General features: G+C 41.9%; 1 pseudogene; it reads right to left on the bottom strand.

The window, feature by feature from the left end:
• The window catches only part of LOC123256757, a 71,020-nt pseudogene that overhangs the window by 24,646 nt on the left and 31,022 nt on the right, over positions 1-15,352 (bottom strand).

Below are 15,352 nucleotides of genomic sequence, written 5' to 3'. Positions count from 1 at the left end.
ATTATGGGACAAATGGTTGTGTTTTACTTTTATATCACTCAACCATAGGATTTACTTAGAGTATAACAAAGGCATGTAATTAAATAGCAATGTAAATAAAGTAACAGTAGAAAATTACACATACACATACATGCACCTTGAACTGGTTTTCCCCCATAAATACATTCATGGTGAGTGAAAAGAATGGACTTTTAGAGAAATTATGCCTGGTGCATCCAAGACCAGGTAAGTGGCGCGATGTTGAGCCTAAAGTTAGGAAGATTCATCTTCCTGAGTTCAAATCTGACTTCAGACACTTAACTCTGTTTGCCTCAATTTCCTCACCTGAAAAATAAAGGGGGGGGGGGCAAGAAAACCCCAAAGGACTTTGCTACTAGTAGCAAAGCAACAAGCCAGGACACTCCTGAAGGACTTATGGGAAAGAATACTAACCACATTGAAAGAAAGAACTATGGGAGTAGAAATGCAAAAGAAAAACATGACATCACTTATCACATGTATATATGGGTATGAGCTTCAAAAGATCGCTCTATAGCAAAAACGAATAATATGGAAATAGGTATCAAGTGATAACATTTGTACAACCAAGTGGAATTGCTTGTCGGCTCTGGGAGGGGGGAGGAAAGAAGGGAGGGAAAGAAAATGAATCATGTAAGCATGGAAAAAAATATTTAAAAAAAATTAAAATAAAAAAAGAAAATCCTAAAGGGTTTTGGTTTTATATGAGTATTCTCTTACAACAAAGACCAATATGGAAGTAGGTTTTGCATGATAATACATGTATAAAACAGATCAAATTGCTTACCATCTCTGAGAGTGGGGAGGAAAGGAAGGCAGGGAGACAACTTGAATCTTATAATTTCAGAAAATGTATATTAAAAACTTATCACATGTAATTGGGAAAATACAATTTTTTTAAAAAATCCAAGTTAGTTGGTGAGTTCCCTATGCATCCACACTGCTCTCTTTAGAAACCTCCCCTTCTTATTCCTCATTAAAATTACTTTCCTTTGTATCTTCAAATTTTCATTCTTGAGAGTTACCCAGCCTTCTGGGGGCAGGGGTGACTTCCTCTGTGTTTTAATTTATGGGATCCTACTTCCCTCTCCTCTGAACTCTATGAAGTCTGCTCTCCCAAAATCTTGGACGGATATCCATGAACCCTATTCTGGCTTGCCTCACACTAGAAGGGAGTAATCACTTCCCTCAAGGTTCTCATCACTTCCACTCCAAGCGACCAGTTTCTTCCTATTAGTGAGCTTCAGATCTAGGATATAATTTCCCTTCTTTGGTTCTTTAACTTTTAAAAGAGGAAATTGTACTTCTCTTAGTTGGAGAGAGCTCCAGAGAAGCTTGGATAATTAAAGTGCCCCATCACTAGGATTGCTTGATTTGGTGCTAGACTTGAGATCTGTCTCCTGAACTTCTGGGTTCAAATCCAAACCCCACCATTAACCAGCTGTGTGACCAAATACTTCCCTGAGAAGGACTGAACTTCTCAAAGTTTCAGTTTCCTCATCTGTAAAATGGGGCTAACATTCCCCACTGGGTTGTTGGGATGAAGTATTTTGTAGTCTTTGATGGGATGTGTGGATGGAGCTCCATCCACTAACTACCCCACACCAGCTCACATTTCTGTAATGACAATGATGGTGACTTACCACATGCTCCCTGAAGCATCCCTTTCCCCAAAAGCACTGTATGAGCCATCTTGGCGCTTGTAAGTCAGCTGGCGCTGATACCCTGAGAAACACAAAGATAAGATTCTGTTGTATACAAGTGGCAACTCAGTTATCCCTGGGAACAGAGAACCTACAAATCTCTTTGGCACTGGCAGTTCACCCCTTCCTTTACTGGGGCTGCGAACACACCACTAATAAAATATTCATAGATGAGATGGTTCTCTGTGGAATATCAGAATTTTAAAATCAGAAGGAGCTTTAGAGATCATGTCATCTAATTCTCTGCCCCTGTGAATTTCTTCTACTATAAATCTAGTGATGGGCAATTCACTACTTCCTGAGAGAGCTTATTCTACTGTGTTTCAGTTAAAGAGTTTTCATAGTGTCATATGTCTACAGCTAGAAGGGACCTCAGAAGCCAGCTAGCCCAATGCCCTTCATTTTACAATTTGAGGAAACTGAGGCTCACTAAGGTTAAATAACTTGTTCAAAGTCACATAGGAAAATAACCATCAGTGGTGGGATTTGAACCCATATCCTTTAGAACCAACTCTTCCCACACTTTCCTTTTGGAGCTAAAAATCAGCTTTCCTGTCACTTCTACCCATCACTTCCAGCTTTTTTGCCTGTCTTCTGAGACCATACAGCACAAGCTTAATCTTTCTTTCCCATGGCAGCTCTTTGAATGCCCTAAAATTTGTTCTCACTCAATCTTCTCTTCTTCAGGCTAAATATCTCCAGTTACTTAAACCAGGCTTCTGGTCTCACCATTCTGGTCATCTTCTTCTGAGTTTTCTCTAGCTTGTTGATATCCCTCCTAAAAATGAGATACCCAGAACGCGATATAAACATTCCAGATGGGGCTCTAACTGAGAGAGTGTAAATAAGATTACCTCCAAACCTAACCATAACACCCTTTTGCCATCCCCTCAAAAAAAAAAAGAGTTGAAATATTCTTTACTCTTGAAGCAAGGCTGATAGATTGGGCTGCCCAGAACAATCTTATTCACCCTCAATTTCCATTCAAATAACCCTGAATTTAGGCTAAGAATAAATACAAATACTTCCTTTTTAGCCTACTAGTCGTATATTGCTCATTTCCAACATTTGGACTCCCTCTGCCTCCAATGAACAGTTAAATTATCTGCATAGCAAACCTTAATGCCAAACACAAACAAGCTACATCATTCCGATGGTATTCTTGGGTGAAATCGGCAAGAGGAAAACAAACACATCAAAGGAACCAATCAGCCAATTTTCTATAATGAACCATTTTTGCTATTGGTGACAGAAAACCTCCTCCTTTTAGTTCTTAACCCCTTAATTCTCAAAGTACCAAGAAAACAGCAGAAATAGCGATGAGGCAGACACCTGCAAGGTGGTGCTTCCAGGATGGGCTGGAGAGTAAGCAGGTGGAGCTGACTGGCACTTCTGCTGTCTCTACCTTCAGCCCACTTCCCTCAGAGGAAGGCGGGCTTTTTCTCTCAAACCCAACTGTTCCAAGACAATTAAGGGCTCATCTCTCCTCCTCCAGTTGGCCAGTTCCCACTTCATAAGAGAAATAAAAATTGCTAGCATTTATATAGCACCTACTATCTGCCAGGTCCTGTGCCAAGCACTTTACAATGATCATCTCATTTGATCCTTACAACAACCTTGGGACGTGTTACTGATGAGGAGATGGACGTATCCTCTTTGCCTTGGGAAACTGTAGGAATGCCTCTGTAGGGCAGCTAGGTGGCCAGTGCCGGGCTTGAGGAAGACATCTTTGTGGGTTCAAATCTAGCCTCAGACGCTTCCGACCTATGTGACCCTGGCCAAGTCCTGAACTGAAAAATGGGCTGGAGAAGGAAATGGCAAACCACTCCAGTAGTCTTTGTTAAGGAAACCCCAAATGGGGTTGCAAAGAGTCAGATATAACTAAAAGGAGTTAACAACAAGAAAGCTTCGGTAACAGATTGGGCCAATGAGGGCTCAGTGCTAGGAGCATGTATGGTTGTTGAGCTTCTGGAAGAACCTGATCATGTGGAAGAGAAAGGGCTGCTCTCCATTGCAGAGCACAGACAGATATTCCATGTTTCTGGTAGGCTGACCATATGGTGAAGAAATGGACTTTTGGTTGGCCAATGGGCTGGTACTGGGTATGTATCCAAAAGGCAGTAAATGGCCAAAGTCTGCCTCTGTCTGTCTGTCTGTCTGTCTATGTTTCTCCTCCTCCTTCTTCTTCTTTTCTCTCTCTCTCACTCCACTCCTCCTCCTTCTCTCTATCTGTCTCTGTCTCCCCCTCCCCTCTCCCTCCTTTTCTCTCTCTCTGTGTCTCTGTCTTTTTCCCTTTCTCTCTCTCTCTCTCTCCCTCTCTCCTTTTCTCTGTCTCTGTCTTTCTCTGTTTCTGTCTGTTTGTCTGCCTGTCTGTCTCCCTCTCTCCTCCTACTCTAATCAGGGAGAGAGGAAGGAAGATGGCCCCAGCAACCTACTCTTCCCATGTGGGTTGACATTAAGCCAGGAGACTACCCAAGAGCAATTAATGTTTTTCCAATTATTTAGACCTGTTTTTAATTGTGTGGAAAGTGTTTTGTAGTTGTGTTCATATAATTCCTGTGTTTGTCTTGGCAAATAGATTCCTAAATATTTTATATTGTCTAGGGCAGTGATGGGCAAACTACAGCCTATGGGCCAGATGAGGCCCCCTGAAATGTTCTATCCCTCCAGGCGACATTATCCCTAATCTGACGAATACAACGAGTAGGATACAATACAATGAAACTTCGTAACAGTTGCCTTAGAAACAGACTGACAGATGAACATTTCCTCTCCTTTGGCCCCTTCTTTAAAAAGTTTGCCCATCACTGCTCTAGAGTGATTTTAAATGGAGTTTCTCTGAGAAAAAGATTTTTTGATGCAGTGGGCTTTTTTGGAGAAAGATCACCCCCCTACCTGTTTTGGTCCCCCAAACCTAAAGGAGCAGGTTAGGAGACACTTCTGACTTAGAGGAAGTAAGTGACTTGGATGTTGCCACAACACATCTCCCCTTTCCCAATTCCCACTCTAACAGTGATTCTAACTGTGTAAATCTGATGAGAATGGGTGTTGTCTGTTCAACAACATCCAAATATTCCTGCCTTCCAGGAGGAATTTATGGGCTGTCTGATTGCTTTATGTGTTTTCTGCATGTGTTTATAAGCTCCTGGGATCCCTCTGAACAATTCAGTATTTTCTGTATTTATTGATGGGCTCCTTCAATTAATTATATTTGTTAAGTGCCTAATATGTGCTAGGTGTTGGGTAGACCCTCACAAAGAAGGATATCATTCCTTCTCTTTGGGAGCCTACATTCTAACAGGGAGGCAAGTACCTATATGAGGGGCACCTAGGTGGCTTAGGTAGGAATATGGGGTCTAATAGAGTCTAGGAACTAAAAATCATTCCTTATCAGGGGAATTCCTCTCTGTCTACCTCTGTCTCTGTCTCTCTGTCTCTCTCTGTTTCTCTCTTCTCACATGCACACATACACTCTCCTTTTGGACTGATGAGGCAAGCATATGTTTATGTCTCCATGTAAATATTCTCTGTTGTATGCTGCATGTATGGTTTAGTATCTAAACAAGGAAAAGGCAAATGGGAAATCCACAGGAGAATGGATAGATCTGCATGTTTTTATACAGCCCACAGTGCCTTTTGTGACTACTGCCCATCCTTCCAAGTCCCAGTTGGCCAATTGTTTGGGAGGCAGCCCCAACCATTGTAAATCAATCAGGTGTTCTCTGACTTTTCAACAAAGTGATGGTGGGAATGGCCATGTGCTCCATGGGAGGTGCCCTACCGATGCCTCTAAATAAAAACCCATCATCCTATAGTCAAGCTGAGTGAGGACCTTATCAAACTGTTTAAATAGAACTGATCAAACCTGCCCCCTCACACTTATATAATATCTTTATGAGAATCAACTTCATGGATATCAAGGACATCTTGATTAAAATATGAAAAGAGAAATGAAAAACATTCAGAAATTATTTCCTATAAAATACATGTACAAAAATATTTATTAGCTGTTTTCTTTGTGGTAGCAAAAAATTGGAAAATGAGGGTATGTCCTTCAATTGGGGAATGGCTGAACAAATTGTGGTATCTGTTGGTGATGGAATACTATTGTGCTGAAAGGAATAATAAACTGGAGGGATTCCATGTGAACTGGAATGACCTCCAGGAATTGGTGCAGAGTAAAAGAAGCAGAGCCAGGAGAACATTGTACACAGAGATGGATACACTATGGCACAATCGAACGTAATGGACTTCTCTACTAGCAGCAATGCCATGATCCAAGACATTTCTGAGGGACTTAAGAGAAAGAGCACTATCCGCATCCAGAGAAAGAACTGTGGGAGCAGAAACACAGAAGACAGACAACTGCTTGATCACATGGTTTGATGGTGATACGATGGGGATGTAGACTCTAAACGATCACCCTAATGCAAATATTAATAATATGGAAATAGGTCTTGATCAATGACACGTGTAAAACCCAATGGAATTGCACATTGGCTACAGGAGGGGGGAGGGAGGAGTGGAGGGAAAGAACATGAATCATGAAACCATGGAAAAACATTCTAAATTAATTAATTAAATTTAAAAAATTATTTCCTATAGCACAGCACATCCTAACAGACCCACAAATGACCAAAAAATCTTGCCATATATTATTACTTGATTGCAAAAAAGCACCTCACTTGATAGAGCAGAATGGTCTAGAGCAGCATTGGCAAACATTTTTGAGTTCAGGTGCCCAAAGTGAAACTTAAAGCTGCCTGTGAGCTCCCAGCATAACCCCAGATAGTGGAGGGAGGAAGTGCTCACTTTGGGTGGCTGGAGAGAGGGGTGGGGGTACAAAAACTGTTCTCAGGTGCTATAGAGAGAAGGAACAAAGCAGCCCTCTCTGTGCCAACCCAACACCCATGCCACAGCTTTGCCAACACAGCTCTAGAGCATTTTGAGGCTTTTTTCTCACAAATCTCTCATGCAGATGTTAAAATCATATTATATTCCTTAATAAATGCCAGCAGAGTGATGATTCTGTTTAATGACCTTCTGATATTATCATCAAATGAATGTTTAAATTGAACTAAAATGAATAAAACAAGATGCATGCTTGCTACAGGAGTCTTATGCAAGGTTCAAATGGAATAGAGACTCCCTAGAGACAAAAATATATTCCAAATGATACTGTGATGATGACAGAACTTCCTCAATGGAATCTGTGCTTATTTTAAAGAGATAAGTTAAACAATTCACTCAGGAAAAAGAAATGAGTCAATGATCTTGAGCAGGTCACAACCTCTGGAGCATCAATTTTCTCACCCCTAAAATGAGAGAATTGGACTCAATGATCTCTGAGGTCCCCTGCCTATTTTTTTAAAACCCTTACCTTCTATCTTAGAATCAATACTGTATATTGGTTCCAAGGCAGAAGAGTGGTGAGGGTTAGGCATTGAGGACTAAGTGACTTGCCCAGGATCACACAGCTAGGAAGTGTCTGAGGCTAGATTTGAACCCAGGATCTCTAGTCTCCAGGCCTGGCTCTCAATCCACTGAACTAACTAGCTGGCTTTTAACATCATCATTCAATTGAAATTGCTCTCTCCAAAGTTATCAATGATCACCAAATCTGTAGCCTTTGACAGTGTCTATTGCCCTCTTCTACTTGATACTCTCTTTTCTCCAGGTTTTCATGGTGCCACTCTCCCCTATTCTCCTCCTACATATTTGACCATTCCTTCTCAGTCTGCTTGGCTGGATCTTCATCTAGGTCACAGCTCTGGGTGTCCCACAAGACTCTGTCCTGAGCTTCCTTCTCTCCTCTTTCTTTTCTTTTCTCTTTTACTTGGTACCTCATAAATTCCAAGGGTTTCAACTCTCATCTCTATGCAGAGGATTTTCAGGTTTATCTGTCTGACTCTAATGTCTTCCCTGAGTTCCAGTTCCACCATCTCCAAATGCCCATTAGATATCTCAAACTGTGCATCTTATAGACATCTTAAACTCAACATATCCAAAAACATCTTTCTCCCCACATCCTCTCCTCTTCTTAACTTTCCTGTTATTGTCAAAAGGCACAACCATCCTTGAAATCCTTCAATCTCAAAACCTAGGTGTCATCCTTGACCTCTTATTCTCTCTCACCCTTCCATAGTCAATCAGTTGCTAAGTCCTATAGTTTCAACCTTCACCCACTATTTCTTATATATGTACCCTCATCTCCTCTGATGCTGCAGTCTATATAAATCCTAGCTATTGCTGTTGTTATCGATTTGCCCCCAGAACCTCAGCACAGTCCCTGGCACATAGTAGGCTCAATGACTTGCTGTTCTGGCTGCTCAGGTCTCTTCTAGGTCTACAATTTTGGGTTCTATGATTCTCTGAAAGGTTTGAACTAGATGCTCTCTAAGGTTGTTTCTAGGTTGGACACGGATTGTTTTATTTGTAATTAAGAGTTACTTAATGATATATTATTGAGCATCTCTGCAATGAGGACTTTTTAGTTTCTGGATGAAGAGGAGGAAGTAGTGTAGAGTAAGCAAGGAAAAAATGAAAATAGGAGAAGGTAAAAAACAGAATTTTAAAAAAGAAATCCAACAGAGCATGCTTAGCCTCCATTACCATGGTTCATGTAAAAAATGAAAGATGCAGTTTTAGTGGTAGTGAATTTCATCATTGCTTCTTTCAGCAGAAGACAGATGGTCTTTTGTGAAGGATTTATGTCATAGAGGGAATTATTCTTTTGAGTAACAATAATAATAATTAATATTCACATAGCACTTAAAAATTTACAAAGCATTTTTCTTCTTAATAGTCCCATGAATTTGGTAGTGCAAATGCTTTTATGCTAGTTTTACAGATGAGGAAATTAAGTCTTAGGTAGGATAAATAACTTGCTCAGTGTCACACAGTAAATATTAGAGTCAGATCGTCAGACCATTCTGATTCTATCAGTGTTCATCCCATGATACCATGGCAGATTACAAGATCTTTTTAAATTTGGAAGACTTTTTGATCCTGTAAGTCTATAACTCTACCCTGCTAAAAACTCAAATCATGGAAAGCCAGAGGGATTTTGGCAAGGAAAATAAAACACCAGAGATTTCTGTTTATCCAAACACAGACAAATCCTTGTATTCATCCAACTTTGAGAAGGATTGGTCTCTACAGCTTCTATCTCAAACTTGGGTCAGGTAACTTGTAAACACTATTTGCTTTGATTTCTTTTAACGCTAGACTTCACTGGGCAAGATGACAAGGCCAGGCCAGAGGGTTTGATCACTCTCCAGCAAACTCTTCTAAAATCAGCTTATGCCAACCAAATTCTGGTCTCCAAATCACAAGATCTCAGAGTTGGAAGGGAACTTAGAAGCCATCTAGTCCAATCAACACTGGACCAAGAATTTTCAGTATATTACTAATAAGAAGTCTCCCAGTCTTCTCATGTGGTCTTCTAATGAAAGGGAACCCTCTGTTTCCCAAGACAGTCCATATCACTTTTAGAAAACTTTCATTGTGAGAAAGTTTTTCCTTACATTAAAATAAAAACCTGCCTCTTTGCAAGTTCCCCGTCTTGCTTTTAGTTTTGCCCTTTGGGGTCAAGCAGAACAAAGTTAATTCCTCCTCTACAAGACAGCCCTTCAAATATTTAAAAGCAGCATTCACACACCTTATCCTTCATTTAGACCCTAGTCTTCTCCACTCCTGCTAAGCCTGGTCAAGGGACAAAAGCAGATCTGTGAATACTAAACTTCTAGCCAACAAAAGGGATGGGACATCCGGCCAAGAAATGGGAAGTTTTGTGTGAGAAGGAAAGAGGGAGGTAGCACCTCCTCCTGCTGAAGCTGTGTATTATGAGGGCTAGATGTATCCAGGGATGGTTTTTTTTATATCTCTAAGTATGCTGGTTGTGTGTTTTGAGTGTTCCCTAGGGAAGTCTTTGGTGCTCAGTGGTACCACTGATCTGCCCCAAGTCCAATACTCAGAGACTACTGGGGAGGGGGCCATCGACTGTGCCACGAGGCCATCTTAATAACAGATTCTGTTATTCTTCCTTAAGGCATATCTGTGTCCAGGATTGCTGGACATGGACAGCTTCTGCAGAATGGCTTAGAAATCTTTTTTTTTAGACCCTTAACTTCTGTATACTGGCTCATAGGTGGAAGAGTGGTAAGGGTGGGCAATGGGGGTCAAGTGACCTGCCCAGGGTCACGTAGCTGGAAAGTGTCTGAGGCTGGATTTGAACCTAGGACCTCCTGTCTCTAGGCCTGACACCCAGCTGCCCCCTTAGAAATCTTTTAAAAGAATGGCATAGGGCATTTGGGAACCCAGACACACTTGAGAAAGTGCGATCTCTCTCTCTCTCTCTCTCTCAGTGATAACTATTATTACTAATTTGGATCCTCTTTCAAATGCCCCCTCCATCCCCACTAAGTGACTTCTTCCTTTAAGATCATTCAACTGCCTCTCCCTCTAACTAGCTTGATGGAGGACAGATCTGACAAGGTTAATAATACTTACTGATCAAACGCCTTCCCTTCTCCATCGTTCTTGATTTATCCCTTTTCTAACGCACCAGATATTACTTTCCTTGGATCTGTTACAGTGTGGACTGAATTTTGCTTCACCTCCATTGCCTGCTCTCCTTTGCAAAACTCAGTCCACACTGTTACAGATCCTAAAACTGTTGAATGAAGTCGAAGCATGTGTTTTGTGTGGAAAAGCTGTCCCAGGGAGAAGCAAATGGAAAGTGAGACTACATGGTGCGGGCACTAAAGACCACCTTCGATGCAGCAGAATACCTTGTACTAAGTAGTCTGTAGCTTCACTCTCCACCTCGGGGCTGAGCTGTCTGGTTTTCTGAAGGTATTTTAGGACGAAAACATTGGGAGCAAAATGGATCATGTTTTGCTCTCCACAGCCAAAGGGTAGTCGCAGGAGCTTATCAAGATGATTCAGAGTTGGACCCATTACATCTCCTAACAGAAACAAGAAAGAATCAGGATTTAAGCACGCACCTTTTGTCAGGCTTCCTTTGCCCAGAAAGTCTTTCTACCCTCTTTTGTGCCTATAATGATCCTAATCATAGCTCAAGGCACAACTCTACCACTTCCTCTAAGAAGTACTCCTTGATCTTTTCCACTGCACTGAATACTTCCTTCCCCTCAATAGCCCCAACAACATTTGGCTGACAACTTCTTTATGTACTTCTTATTTTTTTAAACCCTTTCCTTCCATCTTGTAGGCAATACTGTGTATTGGCTCCAAGGCAGAAGAGTGGTAAGAGTAGGCAATGGGAGTCAAGTGACTTGCCCAGGGTCACACAGCTGGGAAGTGTCTGAGGCCAGATTTGAACCTAGGACCTCCTGTCTCTAGGCCTGGTTCTCCATCCACTGAGCCACCCAGCTGCCCTCTTTATGCACTTATCATATCCTTCTTTGTACTAAAGTCATGCATAAAAGCACATCCCACTTAATGCCTCTGTATGCTCCATGAAACACAATGTTGGGTGAAACAGCATTAAAGGGGGATGTGCAAAACATTTCAGTAGAGCTTTCTGTTGTGGTGAATGATGTTTGAGTTTTGAGGGGTCAAGACCCATGATTTTACTTGGGTAGGGAACTCCCAGAAAGCAAACTCCCTCTCTCTATGCAGACTGGCATCTTCTCTGCGTCTCAGAGCCTTAGCAAGTTTCCTGAGCAACGGAGAAGTTAGGGGATGTGTCTGGGGTGGGTGAGAGGTCCTGGACTAGCTCTCTTCCTGGTCATACTCGTTATAGTGGATTAATGGTTAAAACTGTGAGATGAAACTGGTTAGGACAATGCTACGAGGTATATGCTTATATTAGGCCACTGTGTTTGCCTATTTGAATGTTAGCTCCTGTCAGGGAAGGGAGGATTTTTGTTTTGTTTTTAGGCCCTCAGTGCTATTCAAGGAATAAAGTGCTTGATAAATCCTCGATGAACTGAATTGTTCTTCTTCTGTTTTTTCCACCCCCTCCCCACCAGAGGAATGGAAGCTCCTTGAGTGAAGAAATCATATCCAATTCTGTATGCCTCGTGGCAGCAAATGAAGGGCCTTGCACAGAGTGGGGTCTTCAGGAAATATCGTATTGAACTGAATTCAACTTGGGCTGCTTGTCGTTCCTTGAATTTGATTCTAGAAAAATGAAGGAATGGTGGCAAGTCTCCAGCCAAGGCTAGGAAAGGTTTCCAAAAGGATAAAAAAAAAAGCCCTGATAAATTTCCCTGGTTTTAAAATAATTTAGCCTGTTCTCTTTTCTCCTCTCATAAAATAACATGAAAGATCAAAAGATTTAAGATATTGATCTTTAGGGGGGAAAACTCAATTCCTTTTCATTTACAAATTCTTCACAAAAAAGAAAAAAAATTCCACTGAAGGATCATATGGAGGTCCGTAAATCCAGAACCAACCAAAGGAACCTTTAAAGATGGCTGGTTGGATCCTAACCACAGCCAAATTCCAAAGAGAAGGGTAAGGTAGAAGCAGGGAGGAAACAAGAACTAGGAATAACCTTTGAGTGTGTTGTGAGACTACCAGGCTACACAGGTAAAAAATTAAAAAATTCTTATTGAAACATATGCATTACAAAGTGATACCTAAAAGAAGAAAACTAGCAAATACGTTTAAAGGGGGCGTGCTGCAAAAATAACCACCACTTCCCCTATGTGGCACTTTGGGGTATATCTAGGGCATGCCCCTTATGCCCATCCTATGTGGGAGGCTGGCAAAGAGAATTCTCCTCATTTTAGAGGTGAGCAAACAGTTTCCGAAGAACCTGTGCAGGGTCACTCTGCTAGTGTGCCAGTGGGAGTCAGAACTCTCGCCTGGGTCTCTAGCTTCTTCTATGACCTTCTCTCCTCTCTTCAGCTTCCTCACACTGATGAGGAGCAGCAAGAGCTTCGCCAGGCTGATGGGTAGCATTTACTAGCTCCATCCTCGGGAAGTTATGCAAATATGGTATCTATTTCAATAATTGAGGGAGCTTATTCAGGACCTGGTCCTTCAAGGAACTCTATCCCAACAGTGTTTGGTGGTTGACCAACCCTGCTCTCAGGCTGTGAAGGCAGCTACCTCTGGGAGATAAGCATTACCTTCTTCTGTGATCTTGGGAGAGCATCAGGCCCTGGTAGGGTCCTGCTGGACGTTACATGGCAAAAGGGGCCTTGGTGGTCTGGTATCTCAATTTTGCAAAGATGCAAGCCACTGATGAGAACCTCCCCAGACAAGTCAGGCTAACTTCTGTCTTGAGAATGTGGTAATAATCACCTTCTCTGGTCCCTGAGATCTAGTGAGGACTGCCAAGTGTAGTAGTAGAATTGGGAATAAGGTAATTAGGTATTGCTAAATAAATAAGTTTGTAAAAGTAACCTTTTTTTCCCAGTCTGAAACCTATTTTTTCACAAGGAATAATCCCCACACACAGCCAATCAGCTCATGTATGCCTGATTGAAAAGGAAAGTGCCTGTACCTGGGATTTCTACCTGGTGGGATGTCTAATTTGGACCCAGTGAAATGCCGCTTGTTTCCATTGGCTTTAAGTGGTACAAGATACCTATTATCGAAGCTGTCGCTCTTTCTGAACCTGGGATCACATTGAGTGGGACCCCAAGGGTAAATGCTTCATTGTGGTTTTCATCAGTCTCCTCTTTCCTCCAGATCTTGAATTCTCCCATGGAGCCCCAACCTGTCGAGAAGCCAATGTACTTCACCTCTGGTGGCTTGGGAAGTCCCCACTCTACAATGACAGACTCGTTGGATGGCTCAATCCCATGGCCTACCTGCAAAGAGATGATGAGTCTCATGTTTCTGGGCAGAGACTGAATTAGATTCTTTTTTTCCTTTTCTTTTTTAATTAGTTAATTAAGAAAATTTCTCCATGGTTACATGATTCATGATTTTTCCCTCCCCTCTTCCCTCCATCCTCCCTGAGCTGACGAGCAATTCCACTGGGTGATACATGTATTATTGTTCAAAACCTATTTCCATATTATTATGAATTAGGTTCTGCACCACAGTAATGAGGTAAGGGTCTTCCCCCTCCCCAAAGTGACTAGAGATCCCTGTGCCACTATTTCAAGGGCCCATGATGTTTTCCATATGGGTTAACTCCATCCACCAAGGCAGAGGGCAGCCCCTCTTCTGCCTCTTAGAAGAAGGCCATCCAACCTTCCCAAGTTGTGGCCAACCACCCCTCTCTCCATTTAGTGACCAGCAGCTATCTGAGGATGGGATGACCTTTTTCTCTTAGCTAGGCTTGTCCTTGGATAGTCCAAGGCTGGCTCCACATCCCTAGCCTCTCCAGACCAAAAGGCCCTACACTAAGTTCATGCTTCAATAGCAGAGGTTTCACACATACTTTGGAAAACATCGAGGCTATCTATCAGGGAGACTGTTCTCAATGATATCCTTAGGTGACCCGTACCATTTGTGCCAAACCAGGCACACCCACCTTAGTGCTCAGAAATTATTTTATAAAACTGGGTGATGATAATGATATTATTTTATAAAACTATGTGAGGATAATGGTGCAAGCATTAGCAGTTTCATCAGTGGAGGTAGCTCCTGCACTCACCCACAGGATGATCTTTCTACACTTTGGTAGCCAGTCTTTGGGACTGTGGTCAAAAAATGCATCAATGTGCAGCCAGACAGGTAATGAGCCTCTCAAATGGCATAATCTTTGAGAACCCAAGATTACTTCCATGCCTCAAGGTACTAAGAGGGCTTTAGTGAAGGAACAACATTTCACATTTATACGGTATTCTGTTGTTTATGGGGGCCTCGAGTCAGGAAGACCTGAGTCCAAATTTAGCCTCAGACACTTCCTGGCTGGGTGACCCTAGGCAAGTCACTTAACCCTGTTGGCTCAGTTTCCTCATCTGTAAAATGAGCTGGGGAAGGAAATGGCAAACCGCTCTAGCATCTTTGCCAAGGAAACCCCAAATGGGGTCACAAAGAGTGAGATACAACTGAAAACCATGAAACAATAATAATAGTTTACTAAGAACTGGTCTTACGAACCACCCTCAGATGTAGGTGGTATAAATATTGTCCCAATTCTATAGATAAGAACATGGAGTTCAAGGTTAGGTGACTTGCACGCATTCACAAAGCTAATACATGTCAACTGGGATTTAAACTAAGATTTTGACTTTTTAGTCTGATGCTCTTACTACAATCCTGCAAGAACAAAAATTATATAATTTCACTAAATGGCAGAAGGCGGATCAAAATCCAACGTCCCTTGAATCCTTCTAGGAAAATAAGAAGCAGCAAGGCAATTTCATCCAAAATCCATTACCTGGATAATTCCATTTTTCCAGCTGATCCAAAAAGTCCGGAATTCATCCCAAGAGAGAATTCCAATTGTGTCTGCACTAGTCACAGGTTCACCCATTTTGCTCAAGGAAATCCATGTCTTGGAATTCTGGTGCCCACCAATGACAATCTCTGTCATCTCTGCTGTGTCATGGGGACCAGATGACAGTGCAAAATGGGCATCATTGTGGGCTTTCACAGCAACATCAAAGTGGGTCATGCGCAGGGGCTTCTGAACATATTGGTACTCATACTTATTTGGTGTTGAAATGTGGATTTTCTCTAAAAAAAAAAAAAAA

This window comes from Gracilinanus agilis, chromosome 1 (genome assembly GCF_016433145.1).
Source record: "Gracilinanus agilis isolate LMUSP501 chromosome 1, AgileGrace, whole genome shotgun sequence".
Classification (NCBI taxonomy): Eukaryota; Metazoa; Chordata; class Mammalia; order Didelphimorphia; family Didelphidae; genus Gracilinanus; species Gracilinanus agilis.
Note: the sequence above shows the minus strand (reverse complement) of the source record. Positions and strands in the feature narration are given on the sequence as shown.